Genomic DNA, 14,656 nt, shown 5'->3' with positions numbered 1-14,656 from the left:
TTATTGAATCACTTGGTAGCTATCTATCATGTTACTATTTAACTTCTTTAAATAATGGTTTGATTGCAACTTGCTTAAATTAAAATAATTGTGCCTATTAAAACATCTAGATATGATAGTTATTGGGGAAAGAGTTGTATGAATGGAAATTTCTTGCAGTTACAGTGGTTTAAGAAATAGTTTTATACTGGGTCAAATAGCTAATCACTTTTTTATTTATTTTATATATTTATAAAATTTATTGACTGCCCATCTTACCACAAGATAACTCTGGGCAGCTTATTGTTATAAAAGAAGTATGTTGTCTGTGTGTACATATACATACAAATAATCCTCGATTTACAACCACAATTGAGTCAAAAATTATGTTGCTAAGTGAAATGTTTATTAAGTGAGCTGTAGCTGACCCAAAAGGATACCATGGTCAATGGTATTGAAAGCTACTGAGAGGTCAAGAAGAACAAGGATGATTGCACAATGTCCATTCTTCTCTCACTATTTTCATTCTATAACCGGCCCTGAATCCTGACTGAAAGGAGTCCAGATAATTTGTTTCATTAGGCTCCTGTGAAGCTGCCAGACCATCACTTTTTCCACCACCTTCTCCCAAAAGGGGAGGTTGGAAACTAGATAAAAGTTGTCCAGACTGGTATCCAGTCATGGTTTCTAAAGAATGGGATGAACCATGACTTCCTTAAAAACCTATGAAAATGTCCCCTCCTGTAGTGATGTATTAATCACTGCCTGAATCCACCTGCTAGTCACCATCCTGGAGGGACAAGGATCTAACTGATAGGTGGTGGCACTGACAGCATCAAGGATGCTTCATCAGCATTTCATCTTCTCTAATATTCTCCAGCATTTGAAGCAGAGGATTTTTTTTAAAAAAACATCTACTAGAACTTTTAAACTGGAAATGCAGGTACTGAATTCAGAACCTTTTTCCTTCATCGTGCAATAATCTCTCCACTGAAGGCAGAGTCATGCAACAGGATTGATTATACCTCAAATCTTCCTAAGAAAAAGTGTTCTCACTCTCTCCAAGGTCTGAAAATGAATATCCTCCATTGTGTTGCTATTAGGATAAGGGGCAATTGAATTTGGCTGGAGGATAACGAAAAACAACTATTACTGGCTGGCATCCAACAAAATTTATAAACAACCTAAGGCCTTCTATATCCATTGGAAAAAAAAATACATAGGTTTTGCCTGAATTCTGAATCCCAAGAGAAAGCTGGTAGTATGGAATAGATTTCAATTTCTCAAGAATAAAGCAGAAAGGGGTCATAACCTTTCTATGCTCTCATTTTGAACTTTCACAAAACTTTGGTCCCAATTTATTGTTTTACTGATATTCAGTGTACTACAAAACCACCAGTGAGACAATTGTAGAGAAACAAAAACAGCAACCAAAATAAATGAATAATACTGTACTCCATCTTTTGTCATGAAATGCCATGAAGGGATGGGAGGGAAGGAAAATAGTTTTGGATTTATTGACTTCGAAATCATAATGAGTCATGTAGTCAGACCATGAATGTTTGGCACAAAATACCTTAGCAAATAAGTTTTTAATTGTGGAAAGAATTCCTTAGCCACGCTATCCACTCCACACCAAATCTCTGCCGTATCATCACTCTGACATATCAATGTGTTTAAGCAATCTACTAAGCTGTCCTAGTTTAGTATCTGGTTATTTTGTGGGAAGAAACTAGTAGTTCACCTCTCATATTTTCAGTGCCTTCAAGCAGTACAAGGACAATCTATGCAGCTACTTTCATCTTGATATCCTAGGCATCTTTTCTTAGAAACAAGCATTATTCTATTTATCAGGACTTGGTTCTAGTTATGTCTGGGCTGCAAGAATGGAATGGAATGGAATAGAATGGAATGGAATGGAATGGAGTGGAATGGAGCGGAATGGAGCAGAATGGAGCAGAATGGAGTGGAACAGAACAGAACAGAACAGAGCTGGAAGGAACCTTAGAGGTTTTCTAGTCCAGCCCCCTGCTCAACCTATACATTTCAGATAAGTGACTGTCTAATCCATAGGTATCAAATTCACTGTGTCACGTTGCTGTCACATCATGTTTCATGATGTTTTTCTCCTTCATGGAGCTGGGGTAGGCATGGCCTGATGCATTCAGTCCATGGGCTGCCAGTTTGACACCCCTAGTCTAGTCTCTTCTTAAAAACCACCAGTGATGGAGAGTGCCACGATTTCTGAAGGCAAGCTGTTCCACTGGTTAATTGTCCTCACTTAAGTTTTTCCTTAATTCCAGGTTGCTTCTCTCTTTGTTTAGTTTCCAACCATTGTTTCTTGTCCCGCCCTCCGGTGCTTTGGAGAATAATTTGACCCCCTCTTCTTTGTGGCAGCCTTTAGCTACATTTTCCATTAGTGTATCTGTTACATGCAAATATTAGTATCTGGTCATCTGAATAGTGTTATTCCATAGGGATCTAAAGAAAACTGATATGGAATTATGTTAGAATTCTTAGCTGAAACCAGGCTAATCTTCAATTGAGGACTTAATAAGACATACAATAGATAACACTGATTTCAAGGGCAATATAATGCATTTGTCTGAGTGTACAGTATCTGGCAAAATTGGTGATGTAAGCAAAGTAGTCTATGTCTACATTGGAAAAACTGTATCCAGGATTTTTTTAATTACTGATATGTCCATACCTATTATCTAGATATTACAGCCTTAAATTTGCTTTCTGGGATTCACAGTGAAATTATTCTTCTTTCCCTTACCTATTTTCTTTCCCTTACCCATTTCCTATTAGTTATGATCATTAACATCTTATCTCACAGTTTTAAAACTGTGCAAGACAGTCATAAAAAATTCCAAAGCAATTTTGGAAGTATGTGGATGGATAGATGGATGGATGGATGGATCTTCTTCACCAAATCAGCTTTTTGTTGCCAAATTGGGAAATCTGCCCTTCAGGAGTTCAGCTTAATTAAAGGTTTTTCATTAAATAAACCGAAGTACAAATGTCTCTTGCAGTCATTTTACTTTTATGATTATATATACCACACAAAAAATACAAGTCAGATCAAATGTACAGTCATGTTTGTATAAACACACATAATTTAGTTTTTCTCTTTCTCCTCTTCTGACCCCTTCTCCTAATTTCCTTTGTTGGGTTGCTAAGTTTAGATCTTTTTTTTTATTGCCAAATCACCAGCTGGGTGAAGAATAGCATCAATCTGAGCCAAGTAAATCAAGAGGACAGAATGCTAAGACATTATGTGAAGATAGCTCATTCATTTATGCAAAGATGTCTGTTTCCTTCTTTGTCTTTTGTCTGGTATTGTCAGTGGTATTATTCTCTCAAATGATAACGATGATCTAGATCAGGAGTGTTTATGTTTTTTGGGCTTCAACTCCAAGAATTCTACAAGTTGAAGTCCACAAGTCTTAAAGTTGCCAAGATTGGATAGCCCTGATATAGGAAAAACAAAGCAGTCATTTCTTTCATCTTACATGAATGAGTGGTTAAAAACACGCATTCAGTCATAAAATCTGATACTAGTAGATGGAGGGCTAGTTGTATGGGAAATCCTGGATCAATCAACTCCTTGAAGTGCTTAGGATCCAGAAAATTCAGTTGTATAACTTTAGCTTTTTCCATTCCTCTTTATGCTGTTACACTGTGGAAAAAGTTGAGAAAGTTCATCTATATAGAAGCCACATTATAGTCAAGTTTCTCCAGCTTTCTAAGCATTTGACTATTATCTCATTTAATTGTGTTTCATTTACTTGGACTGAGAATCTTTTAAATAGTACTGTGTGGGATTCAAGTTAGACTGTGTGCAGATAAATGACTGAATTCCTGCATTTTTCTTCTAAACAATAAACATTCAAAGGATTGAAATATGAAGTTCTCCATAGGTTTGATTAGGATTAACAGTCTGGAGAAAGATAATTTACTCTTCTAACTACATATATGTACTAATACCGGTCCATGTGATATAATCAACCACCAGGTGGCAACCAAGAACATATAAGGTTGGTCTGGGGATTTGTCATGGCATTAAAAAAAAAAGGGGTTATTTTACAGTTTGAAAATCTTTGTATAATTTTTAGTACAAAACTTTCCTATAATATTATGATTAAATATAACCACCTATATTTGTCGACACCATGTAAACTATCTCAGTATTCTAGAATACATTACATTATGATTGCTATTGGAAACTGGGGACCTTGTAATTATTCCAGAATTAATTTGTCTATTGATATATTTGACACTTAAAGTGATCTGAGTTAGGGAAATTTCCACACTGCCATAGTAAAATCCAACCAAGCACTGTGTGAGATATTATCTAAAGCTGGCTATGGAATACCATTTAGTATACTGAAATTCACTCCATGATTTTGCAAAGTAGAAAATGGTTCTTTCCTTCAATATGACATAGGCTGGCATAGTAGCAAGAGAGCAACATTGTCTTTGGTGGCAAAAAGACAGAAGTGCAGCTCATTTCATCAGATTATTAAAAGTTATGCCTTTTAATAAAATGTATTAGTTGGAAAAGATGCTACCAGCCCCTGATTTTTCATCCCAGTATAAAATTCTAAGCCTTAGGGACATTTTCTATGCAAACATAACATGTAAGGCTAACATTAACCCAAACAAGCTAACCCATTCATCACTACTTGGAGTTGAAATAAAGAATTCTCCCTTTGTACCATATTTTTTGAAATAATGTACTTGCTATAAGACAGTGGGACAGCTGAATTGTTGCTGTTTCTTTTTTTTTTAAAATAACGTATAGTATCGGAAGCATTTTTCTTCTGCAGTGAGAAATGAAATCTTCATTCCATCTTTTACATCCCATTTGAATTGGACAGTTTTATAACTGAAAAGAAGTAAAATGACTATTGTTTTCCATTGGAACCCAGAACAATGCTTCCTCTTTGCTAGCAGCTGAAAAACCATCCAACCAGAAGAATAATCTGAGCAAAAACTTTCTGTAGATTCAATAACTTTTTAGAAGGCTTGCTTTTAAAAGAACCATTAGGAGAGGAAAAATGCTACCTAATAATCCAGCTGTCAGGGTTCCAAATAACACCCTGAGGCTTGAAATTCCTCAAATTTTATTAGAGATGTCATATTGACACATCTGGGAAAACTCGAATCTGAAGACTTCCAGGTTTTCCCCACCCAAAGGAAAGTCTAAGTCCCTGCCCAACACCCACATGTCCATCACATGGTCCAATCAAAGCACTGTCCCATCTGGAGATGCCTCCCAGTTACACCCCTCCAGGTGCAGGGCAAGATGTCCTTGACTCTCTGAGAAAGGAATGTTGTTATGACTATATATCACCCCTGCTCCATACAATCCCCCCTCCCAGTTTTCCACAGTACTAAATGTGGCAGGCCTGAAGGCCCAATGCAAAAAAATGGCTTCCAGGCCTAAAAAACTTTGGGAAGCCCACACCGTTATTTTAATTTTTTTCACCCAAGAAGTAAAAGCTATGCAAATTGATAACATACGTATGATGCTCAACAGACAACTGAATGCAGAGATAATTTAATAGAAATCTGTGCCGTATTATCAGATTTGTTTTCATTTTTCATTTTTCTTCCTCATTTACAGCCTGCTTTCTAATTTCTCTGTTGGTGTTTATGTTTGTTTCGGGATGGCTTCTTCTCTGCTTTCAATTACACAGCTTTATATTGCTCTATAACTTTGGACATGAAATGTTTCCACGAGGTTTCATTTTCAAGCTGAACATATGGGAGTGGGTCTATTCAGGCTATGGAAATATAAGAAAGGAATGAAAACAGTGATGGTGATCTTATCAATACTTCTAAGTCGCCCCTTTGCCAGGATAGGTAGGCAATCATTTCTAGAAGGACAGAAATGAACACCATAATATGTTAAATCCTCCTCTCATCTTCAAAGTGGCTTCAGAGCAGTGGTGGGATCCTACCAGTTTAACAACCAGTTTGCTGAGCGTGCGCTTCGCACAGTTTGCAGAAAATTGAACTTCCACATTGCTGAGAGCAAGGAAAACAGCTGACGAGCGGCAATCCACTCTGCCACCCTGATCAGCTGAGCTTCGGGAGCAGAAATATAGGTGAGTATAACGCGGGCAGGCCGGCCCACTTCAAAGAAAGAGAGAACCGGTTTGCTCATGGCTGAAAATTAGAGCTAATGGTTCACCCGAACCAGTCCAAACCGGTAGAATCTCACCACTGCCTCAGAGTGTGTTTTTTCTTTTTTTATTCCCAAATTATACTTTTCCATTTAGACTCCCTCAAGTGCTCCTATCTATTTCAGGCAGTGTGCTTCAGATTGTTGTAGGCTGACTCCAGTAGTCCATTGCCTAGTTTTCAGAGGAAGGAATAGCCCTTCGATTCAATCGGTATGTACCATGCTGTCTAATATTTTAAAATAAGACTTTTTACCATGGTGCTATAATAGCGCAATAGCTATTTTTCTTGCTTTTCAAAGAGAAGGTTGGTGGTTTGAATCCCAGCAAAAAAATTATATTATTGTTTTTTCATTGAGTTCCCTACTTTTCCCTTTGCTTTCTTTTAAAACCAATCAACTATTCAACCCCCAGTAGTGCTCTCTTTCACAGATTTTTCAGTCACCTGAAGTAGAAGGCTTTCATCTTTGGAAGAAGAAAACCACAATGATCAGCCTCGTTCTTTCCTCTTTAGGACTTTGAGGCAGTTCAATTGGTTGATCCATACCTATGAGCCAGTGGTGGGATTCAAGTTCTGACATGCGGGTGTGGCTTGGTGGGCATGGCATGGCTTGGTGGGTGTGGCTTGGTGGGTGTGGCAAGGGAAGGATACTGTAAAATCTCCATTCCCTCCCCACTCCAGGGGAAGGTTACTGCAAAATCTCCATTTCCTTTCGATCAGCTGGGACTCAGCTGGAGTCAGAGAATAGATGGGGGTGGGGCCAGTCAGAGGTGGTATTTACCGGCTCTCCAAACTACTCAAAATTTCTGCTACCAGTTCTCCAGAACTGGTCAGAACCTGCTGAATACCAGCTTTGCTGTGATCCAACTGTAACAGAATAACACTTCTGCATCTGTTTGTTTGCTGAAAGATGTCACCTTCACTATGTAGACCAAAGCAAGATATCAACTCCATGCAAGGGCAAAACTACATTTAATAATACTGGATATAATAACAAATCTGATTGTATTTTACTTTCTTCCTCACCCCTATACTCATGTGAATGAGGAAGATATTTAAATTTTTTGTGCCTAACATTACTCTTATTTGGGGTTTAAGAAATACTTTCTCCTACTGGCATATGTCTATCAGGGTCATCTTCCTTACTCTCTATAAGAGAGGAGGGTGCACTTGTGTATAGAGAGGACAAATGTCAGGAGAAAGGAAGTTTGGTGCAGCATGTAATAAATGACCAGAGTGTGGATTCCAATGCACAAACAGTGGAAAGCTGAGTAGAGTGGTAGAGATTAGGAGCCACACCAACTCCTTCTATAATGCAACAGTCAACTGGCAGCTGGTAACAAACTTTCTCCCTCTCAGCCAAAGACTGAAAAATGCTAAAGTCTCTGTAGCATCTCAGGATAGAGGAAGGTAACACTTGGCTGAAAAGACTGAAAACACCACTAGCAATCAAGTAAGTGTAATTTAGGGTAGCTAAAAGTGAGGACAAGGGAGGCTAATGAGATCCTAGGATTCAGGCTGAGGACTTTCCCCACTTCACCTAAAACCTGTCTGTAATCTGTCCAGTTCCCACCTAGGAACTCATCACACACATCCATTTTCAAATAATCAGTTGGTCTGGCTGATGCAATTAATAATGTATAACTATTATTTGTGTGATTTGGAAACTATAGGTCTGTGATAATAATAACAACAACAACAACAACAACAACAACAACAACAACAACAACAACAACAACAACTTTATTGTCAATGAAATTCGCTTAACACCCAAAGACCAGGTCCAACACACATAACAATCCCCAAACAAACTCCCACCCACCACAATTCCCCACCCCTAAACCACCCAAACATCCACACAACAAACCAAGTAATACTGTCCAACAGCTCACTGATCGTGGCCCTTTAGTTCATTGTTGAGTGCAATTATAGCTCTGGGATAAAAACTATTCAGAAAACGTGATGCCTTCTAAAATTGTATTTTCTATTCAGTTTAACATCTGCTACTATTTGAAGATATCTTTCTTAGGTACTTTTACCAAGTTAGGTAAAATCCAATCTTTTATTGGTCAATTTAATTTTTGCTTTGTAAACAAGGAATGTTATATTCATCACTGCTAAATTTCATTCTGTATTTTTTTTAGCATCTCTGCTGGTAGGATCATCTAGCTGATCTTGATGGGCCAGAAGCTAAACATGATTGGGCTTGATTAGTACTTGGATAGGATTCCACTAGGGAACCACAGAGCCGTAGATTGGGCTGGGAAATTAAGAAAGCAACTGAAAACCAGTTCCATTCTGTTGCCAAGACAACTGCATAGACATATCCATATGTCTGACTCAAGGGCATCCTTTTTATTCCAGCCCATTTCTCTAACCTAGGAGAATCATTTTGAAGTCTATTTCTGTCTTCTAAGGTCTTAGTTATCTCACCTCGTTCTGTGCCATCTGTAAACTTGATAAACACTCTGTCTTCTTAATCCAAGACAATAATAGAAATGTGAAAGATTAGAGTCCCAGATTAGACTAAATCTTGTGGTTCCCTGTTAGGATATGGTGTAAGTCTAACAAGTTGTTCAGGCAATATATGTGTTCTATCATTTTAAATGTATTCTGTAACTTTAAATGTAATGCTGAGTACTGCTGAGTCATTGTAATGACTAATGACTGCTGACTAACTGCTGACTGCAATTATCATAATTGTACTGTTGAGTCATTGCACTGCTGACTTCATTTATCTTAAGTGGATAATTACTAGTGTAAACTGTACATAAGGAGAGGGCCGAGCTATAGTCATTGTTGGACCTGCTCTCATCATTGTTTGACTTGCTGCTTGACTGGAACTGTTGATTGGAACTGTTACTGTCGTGTGTGAAGGAGCTCTCATCGTGGATGGATATGCTACCATCGTGATTTGTTACCAGCATTGAATTGCTGTTTATTATCTACTGTTGTTTATCTGGTAAGAAGATATCTATAACTTCGGACTGATTTGAATGGCTAAAGACTTGGATTGATTTAAAGACTATGCAATTGTTTTTCACTACAAAGTAAAAACTTTGTTAAACCAGTTTGTATGTATTGTATTCATTGCTCTCAGTACCATTTCTCTGTGCACTTACTCTGTTGGTTGGTAATACAACAATATCCTTAACATTCCCCATTTGATATTTCATTTCAGCTTGGATAAAAAAATAATTGGGGAACACTCGCTGAGTTTGATTTTTGATTCAATTACCTAGCCAATTAATTGGTATGCCATCAACTGAGACTTAAGATGAATTCTACAGATGTTTTAACTCATGAAGGATGCCAAAGACCATATGGATGAATTTTTTGTACTTATTTTTAGAATTAGAAACATTTAGGGAATTTAGTTTTTATGAATTCCAATGCAGATTTACCCAATTGTTAATTTCTGGCCCAATGTCCACATGAAAACACATTTTTCCTTCAATTTTGCAAATTCTTAGGAATGCAAGAATTTGGCTTAAAAACGATCAAATGCTTGAAATGCAGATTTTAGGATAAAGCACTTCTAGAAATAAATCTATGCATATTTGTGAGAAAATACGTTCAAAATACATATTTATATTATGCATATGCATTTTTGTACAGATGTTTTTAATTACACATATCATGAGCACATAAAAATCAACAGGAAAGTAAATGGCTTGATTTGATCATTTTTATACTGAATTCTTTCCTTCGTAATATTTAGCTATTAGAACGTACAAATGAAATTGTGATATTCCATCCAATATGAACAAGTTGCAATGAGGGAGCAGCTAGAATAATATCATATTCTACAGTATGATAGCTAGTCTGTAGAGGTTTGAATATTCAAGATTTGAGAAAATAATATACTTCTGGGCAGCTCAGATGATTCTCTAGTACTAAGATTGAAGACCATATCAACAATGTATGTGCCACTCATAGAAAACATGGGAAACATGAAGTGAAAGGAAGTCGGATAGCTTCTACTGCTACATGGAATTTTGAGGACTGTTGTCATTAGTTGCTTCTTTTTTCTTCCACATTTGTGCTTAATTGATTGATTTCCTTATGGAAATTTCTAGAATCCTTATAATGAGTCAAGGTAATTTCAGCTGCTTATTATCTAAATCAGAGGTCTCCAAACTTGGCAACTTTAAGACTTGTGGCCTTCACAAATCTTAAAGTTGCCAAGTTTGGATATTCCTGATCTAAATGCTTGAAACAGTTGAAAGGCCACTAAGAAAACTTAAATATACTGAAACATCTATAGAAGAAGAGTAAACCAAAAGATTAAAATCAGTGGAAGACTGGAGAATCTAAAACTGTGAGAAACAGTTTCATCAATTGCCATGATCTAACGTTGTAAGATTCAGCCTTCAACAAGTAAACCCTGCACTCTGTAAATAAGCACTGAAGACTGAATGTTTATCTTATGAACTTTCCCTGCTCTTAATTATTATGTTTACCTGCTTATGTGTTTTTTTTTAAATGCAGCAATAATATTCTCCAACTGTGCAAGGCAAAAGTATACATTGGCCTCTGTGGTCAACCTCTGATTCTTAGAAAAGGATTTTGAATAACCAAGAAAAATTAGTGTCAGGCTGTTAAGAAAATACTAGTTCTATATTAGTGGATAAACCTAGACCAGTGATGGCTAAACTTTTTGCTGTCGTGTGCCAAAAGGGCGGGGAGTGTGGGGTGATTGTGCACTTGCATGTCCACACCCATAATTCAATGCACTCCCCCACACATGTGCATGCTACCCCCCCCCCGCCGACACCCGCTTTTGGCATGTGGTGGCCCGGTTGGCCCGGTAGCCTGTTTTTTGCCCTTCCCAGGCTCCAGAGGCTTTCTTGGAGTCTGGGGAGGGTGAAAACGGCCTTCCCCACCCCCCAGATGCCCTCTGAAGGCCAAAAACAGCCTGGTACCTTCCTCAATAGTGGTGACTGTGAGAGGGATCTTGGAATCCTAGTGGACAATCATTTAGATATGAACCAGCAGTGTGCTGCAGCTGCCAAAAAAAGCCAACATAGTTCTAGGCTGCATAAACAGAGAGATAGAATCAAGATCACGTGAAGTGTTAATACCACTTTAGAATGCCTTGGTAAGGTCACACTTGGAATACTGCATCCACTTTTGGTCGCCAGGATGTAAAAAAGATGTTGAGACTCTAGAAAGAGTGCAGAGAAGAGCAACAAAGATGATTAGGGGACTTGAGGATAAAACATATAAAGAATGGTTGCTGGAACTGGATATATCTAGTCTGATGAAAAGAAGGACTAGGGGAGACATGATAGCAGTGTTCCAATATCTCATAGGTTGCCACAAAGAAGAGGGAGTCAAGCTATTCTCCAAAACATTTGAGGGTAGGACAAGAAGAAATGCATGGAAATTAATCAAGGAGAGAAGCAACTTAGAACTAAGGAGAAATTTCCTGACAATTAGAACAATTAATCAGTGGAACAACTTGCCTCCAGAAGCTGTGAATGCTCCAACACTGGAAGTTATTAAGAAGAGATTAGATAACCCTTTGTCAGAAGTGGTGTAGGGTTTCCTGCCTAAATAGGGGGTTGGACTAAAAGACCTCCAAGATCCCTTCCAACTCTGTTATTCTATTCTATTCTTATATTTATTGAGTGTTTGCAAGAGAGGTAGAACCCTCATTTCCAGAGAAGAATCACAGTGAACTAAAGGAGTGGGGAATGGTATACAATGGAGATCGATGGCCAGATGATGCCTCTGGCTGGCAAAATCTTGCCAGGGAAAGGAGAGATTGTGATATTGCCCGCAAGTAGTCCTCACAGCTGGAGTAAAGCCTTGTGAATAAAGTGCAGGAACTAAAACTACATTAACTAAATAGTGTTAATGTAGTCTATAAGGGCATAAAGTTTGTCAAGCCTCATTTCTTAATCGCTTTCAGAAATTAACTGCTTTTTTTTTTTTTTTTTTTGCTATTAGGAACCTTCACAATTGAAACTTCATTCAATCTTTAGTGGAAGAAGTTTTAAATACAGGTTTAAGAGGTTTTTAAAATTTCTTTTGGAATAAAATGCAAAAGGGAGATTGAAACATTGATTTTGGAAAGTTACAAATGAACTAAGGGTCCAGATTTTAATCTTTCTCATGGGAAAATGGTTTTGTCTTTAAAAAAAAGACAACATAGAGTGTGGTGAGTTTGAAGGTTGAATGCTAGAGGAAACCAGAAGGAACTAAAGATTAGAATTAAAGGCAAACAATTAAATTCAATTTACTAATACAGAATGGAGCAAAATATTTTAACATGGGTGTATTGAAGGATATTTGTGAACAAGGGACCTCAAAATCTCTGCTATTATGTAGATAGGTTGTGTTTAAAAGATGTTATGGAAAAGGAACAAGTTTTACCCAACATGATTGAGTCTGATTTGATTTGATCAGTGGATTTCAAAAGCAAAAGGCTACAAGAACGATATGGAAAAGATGCTACACTGGACATACAAAAGAAACCAGCTGATATCTTAATGATTGATAAACTGGGATGAAAATCCATTGTATCTGAAGTCTAATGAATTGGAATCCACTAAGGAAAGCTTAACACACATACATTCAGATAGAACGTTAATCATTCTGAAATAGTAAATTAGATATGTTGCTGATATTTTAAGCTAGTCGTATGTGGAAAATCAAATGTAGGCCTCACTTTTAAAATTCTTATCTTCAACCCACCATTTGCTGCTTTGTGTTTTAGTTGCTGATACAATCCTACATCCCTTAATATAAAGGTCTTCAGGATCTCTAATTTATAAATCAGTACGGAGTCTTTGTAGTGAGTCAAAACTGATGATCCACCTCTTCTGGGGAAAATCTTGATCAATCTTTGGTTACAACAGCACAGTTTAAGATTTTTGGAAACAAACATTAACATACTTGATCTGAACATGCCTACATAGTTTTGTTCTCATTTAGCAACTTACTGCCTACAAATGCTTTGAAGATTATCTCTAAAGGCACACCTAGGAACAGATGCTTTCATGCCCTGCTGCACCATCTGTCACAGGAAATCATATAAGCTTCACCTAGAATGGCTCTTGGGAGACATTGTAGAGCATGGCACTCAGAAGGCATGAAACAGAGGTCAAAACTTCCATAGCAAGCCAATACAACTATGGGCATCATAAAATATGCCTGTTCAATTTATTTCAGGAATTTAAGGAACAAATGAACATGCTGCATTCTTGGAGCCACGTTCTGTCTCACCTGTCAACTAGTTTCATATTTTCATTATAATATATAGTAGGAAATGCACTCACAGACCTAAGTGGCAATAATAGAGATGCTTTCCTTGATTGGATATTTCTGACTTAGTCTGAGGACTAAGTGGGTCTTAGAAATAGTTAAACTAACTATTGTTAGTACTACTTCTTGAGTGACTGTGCTATCTGGAATTTAACCTTGTGAGAATGGCATGTTTCCTTTTTTATTTTTAATTATTTCTTGATGTATACGAGCCCACTTATACATGTATAATAGCTCTTTCAATCTATGTTTTCTCATCTGTTTTTATTTATTTTTATTACTTAATGATACCATGAAGCAAAAGGATCAGCAGGCAACATGTGGTTGTTTAGGTAGTTTTTGCAGAGTTTAGTGACTGTTCAAAGTTACGATGGCACTTATAAAGTAACTTTACTAATAGTCCTCACACAACAACCATTGCAGCAGCTCTACAGTCATGATTGCCATTTGTATGATTTACAGTTTGCTTCTGATAATCAGGATCAGTGGAGAAACTGGAAATAAAATCACAAGTCACAGTCGCATGCTGACATCACAATTGCAATGAAAGTGATGTCATAAGTTTATTGTGGTCACTTGTCTGACTTAATGACAATGTCATTTACCCATCTATTCATAGGAATTATGGAAAAATATTGCTCAATGCCCTTGGTAATTATTAGACTGAGAAAAGTTGTACTAGCTGAATCTCTTTTGGATTAGCTGACTTTTCTGTGTATTTAACTATGTTGATGAATTGCCACAATGGCAAGTGAACCAGTGAAAATCCAGTCGAAAACATGAACTCCAAAATGTTCAATTTGTCTTACGCCCAAATAAATTAGACTAGGAAGGCAATCTCATTTATTTACATTTATATTTTTCTTTTAAGTTGTAATGTAAAGTGCAAAGAAACTTCCAAAACTGCAGTAAAGGCTGTAATTTAAAATCTAATAACAAAATAAAATAAAATGTCTATCTGCCTGTTTAACTTGTCTATCTTGTGTGTGTGTACTTTACTGTTTTAATAGAAGTCTCTGGGTGCATTGTTTTCACACAGCAATAAAATCAGTATCAATATAAGATCACCCTAATAATATAAGTTATACAAATCTATTACCTGAAATTGATTTACCTGTATTAAAAATAAACATTTTAAGGTTTATCTATAAGGTCACTAAAAGTTGACATCAACTTGTTGGTACATAATCAAACTTTTTAAGGTCAAGTT

At 36.9% G+C, this 14,656-nt stretch overlaps 1 long non-coding RNA gene across 2 annotated transcripts in view; it reads right to left on the bottom strand.

The window, feature by feature from the left end:
* The window catches only part of LOC117664366 (uncharacterized), a 78,767-nt gene extending 76,947 nt beyond the window's left edge, over positions 1-1,820 (bottom strand). Inside the window, exon 1 of one of the 2 annotated variants that reach the window (XR_004591008.3) lies at positions 1,724-1,820. This is a non-coding gene — a long non-coding RNA (uncharacterized LOC117664366). Of the gene's footprint in view, positions 1-1,555; positions 1,655-1,723 lie in introns of those variants that run through there. The other variant, XR_004591009.3, reaches the window with a different exon arrangement.
* Positions 1,821-14,656: the final 12,836 nt, after the last annotated feature.

Source organism: Pantherophis guttatus, chromosome 3, assembly GCF_059756535.1.
Source record: "Pantherophis guttatus breed Tessera chromosome 3, ASM5975653v1, whole genome shotgun sequence".
Taxonomy (NCBI): Eukaryota; Metazoa; Chordata; class Lepidosauria; order Squamata; family Colubridae; genus Pantherophis; species Pantherophis guttatus.
This window is presented reverse-complemented; position numbering and strand designations above follow the sequence as displayed.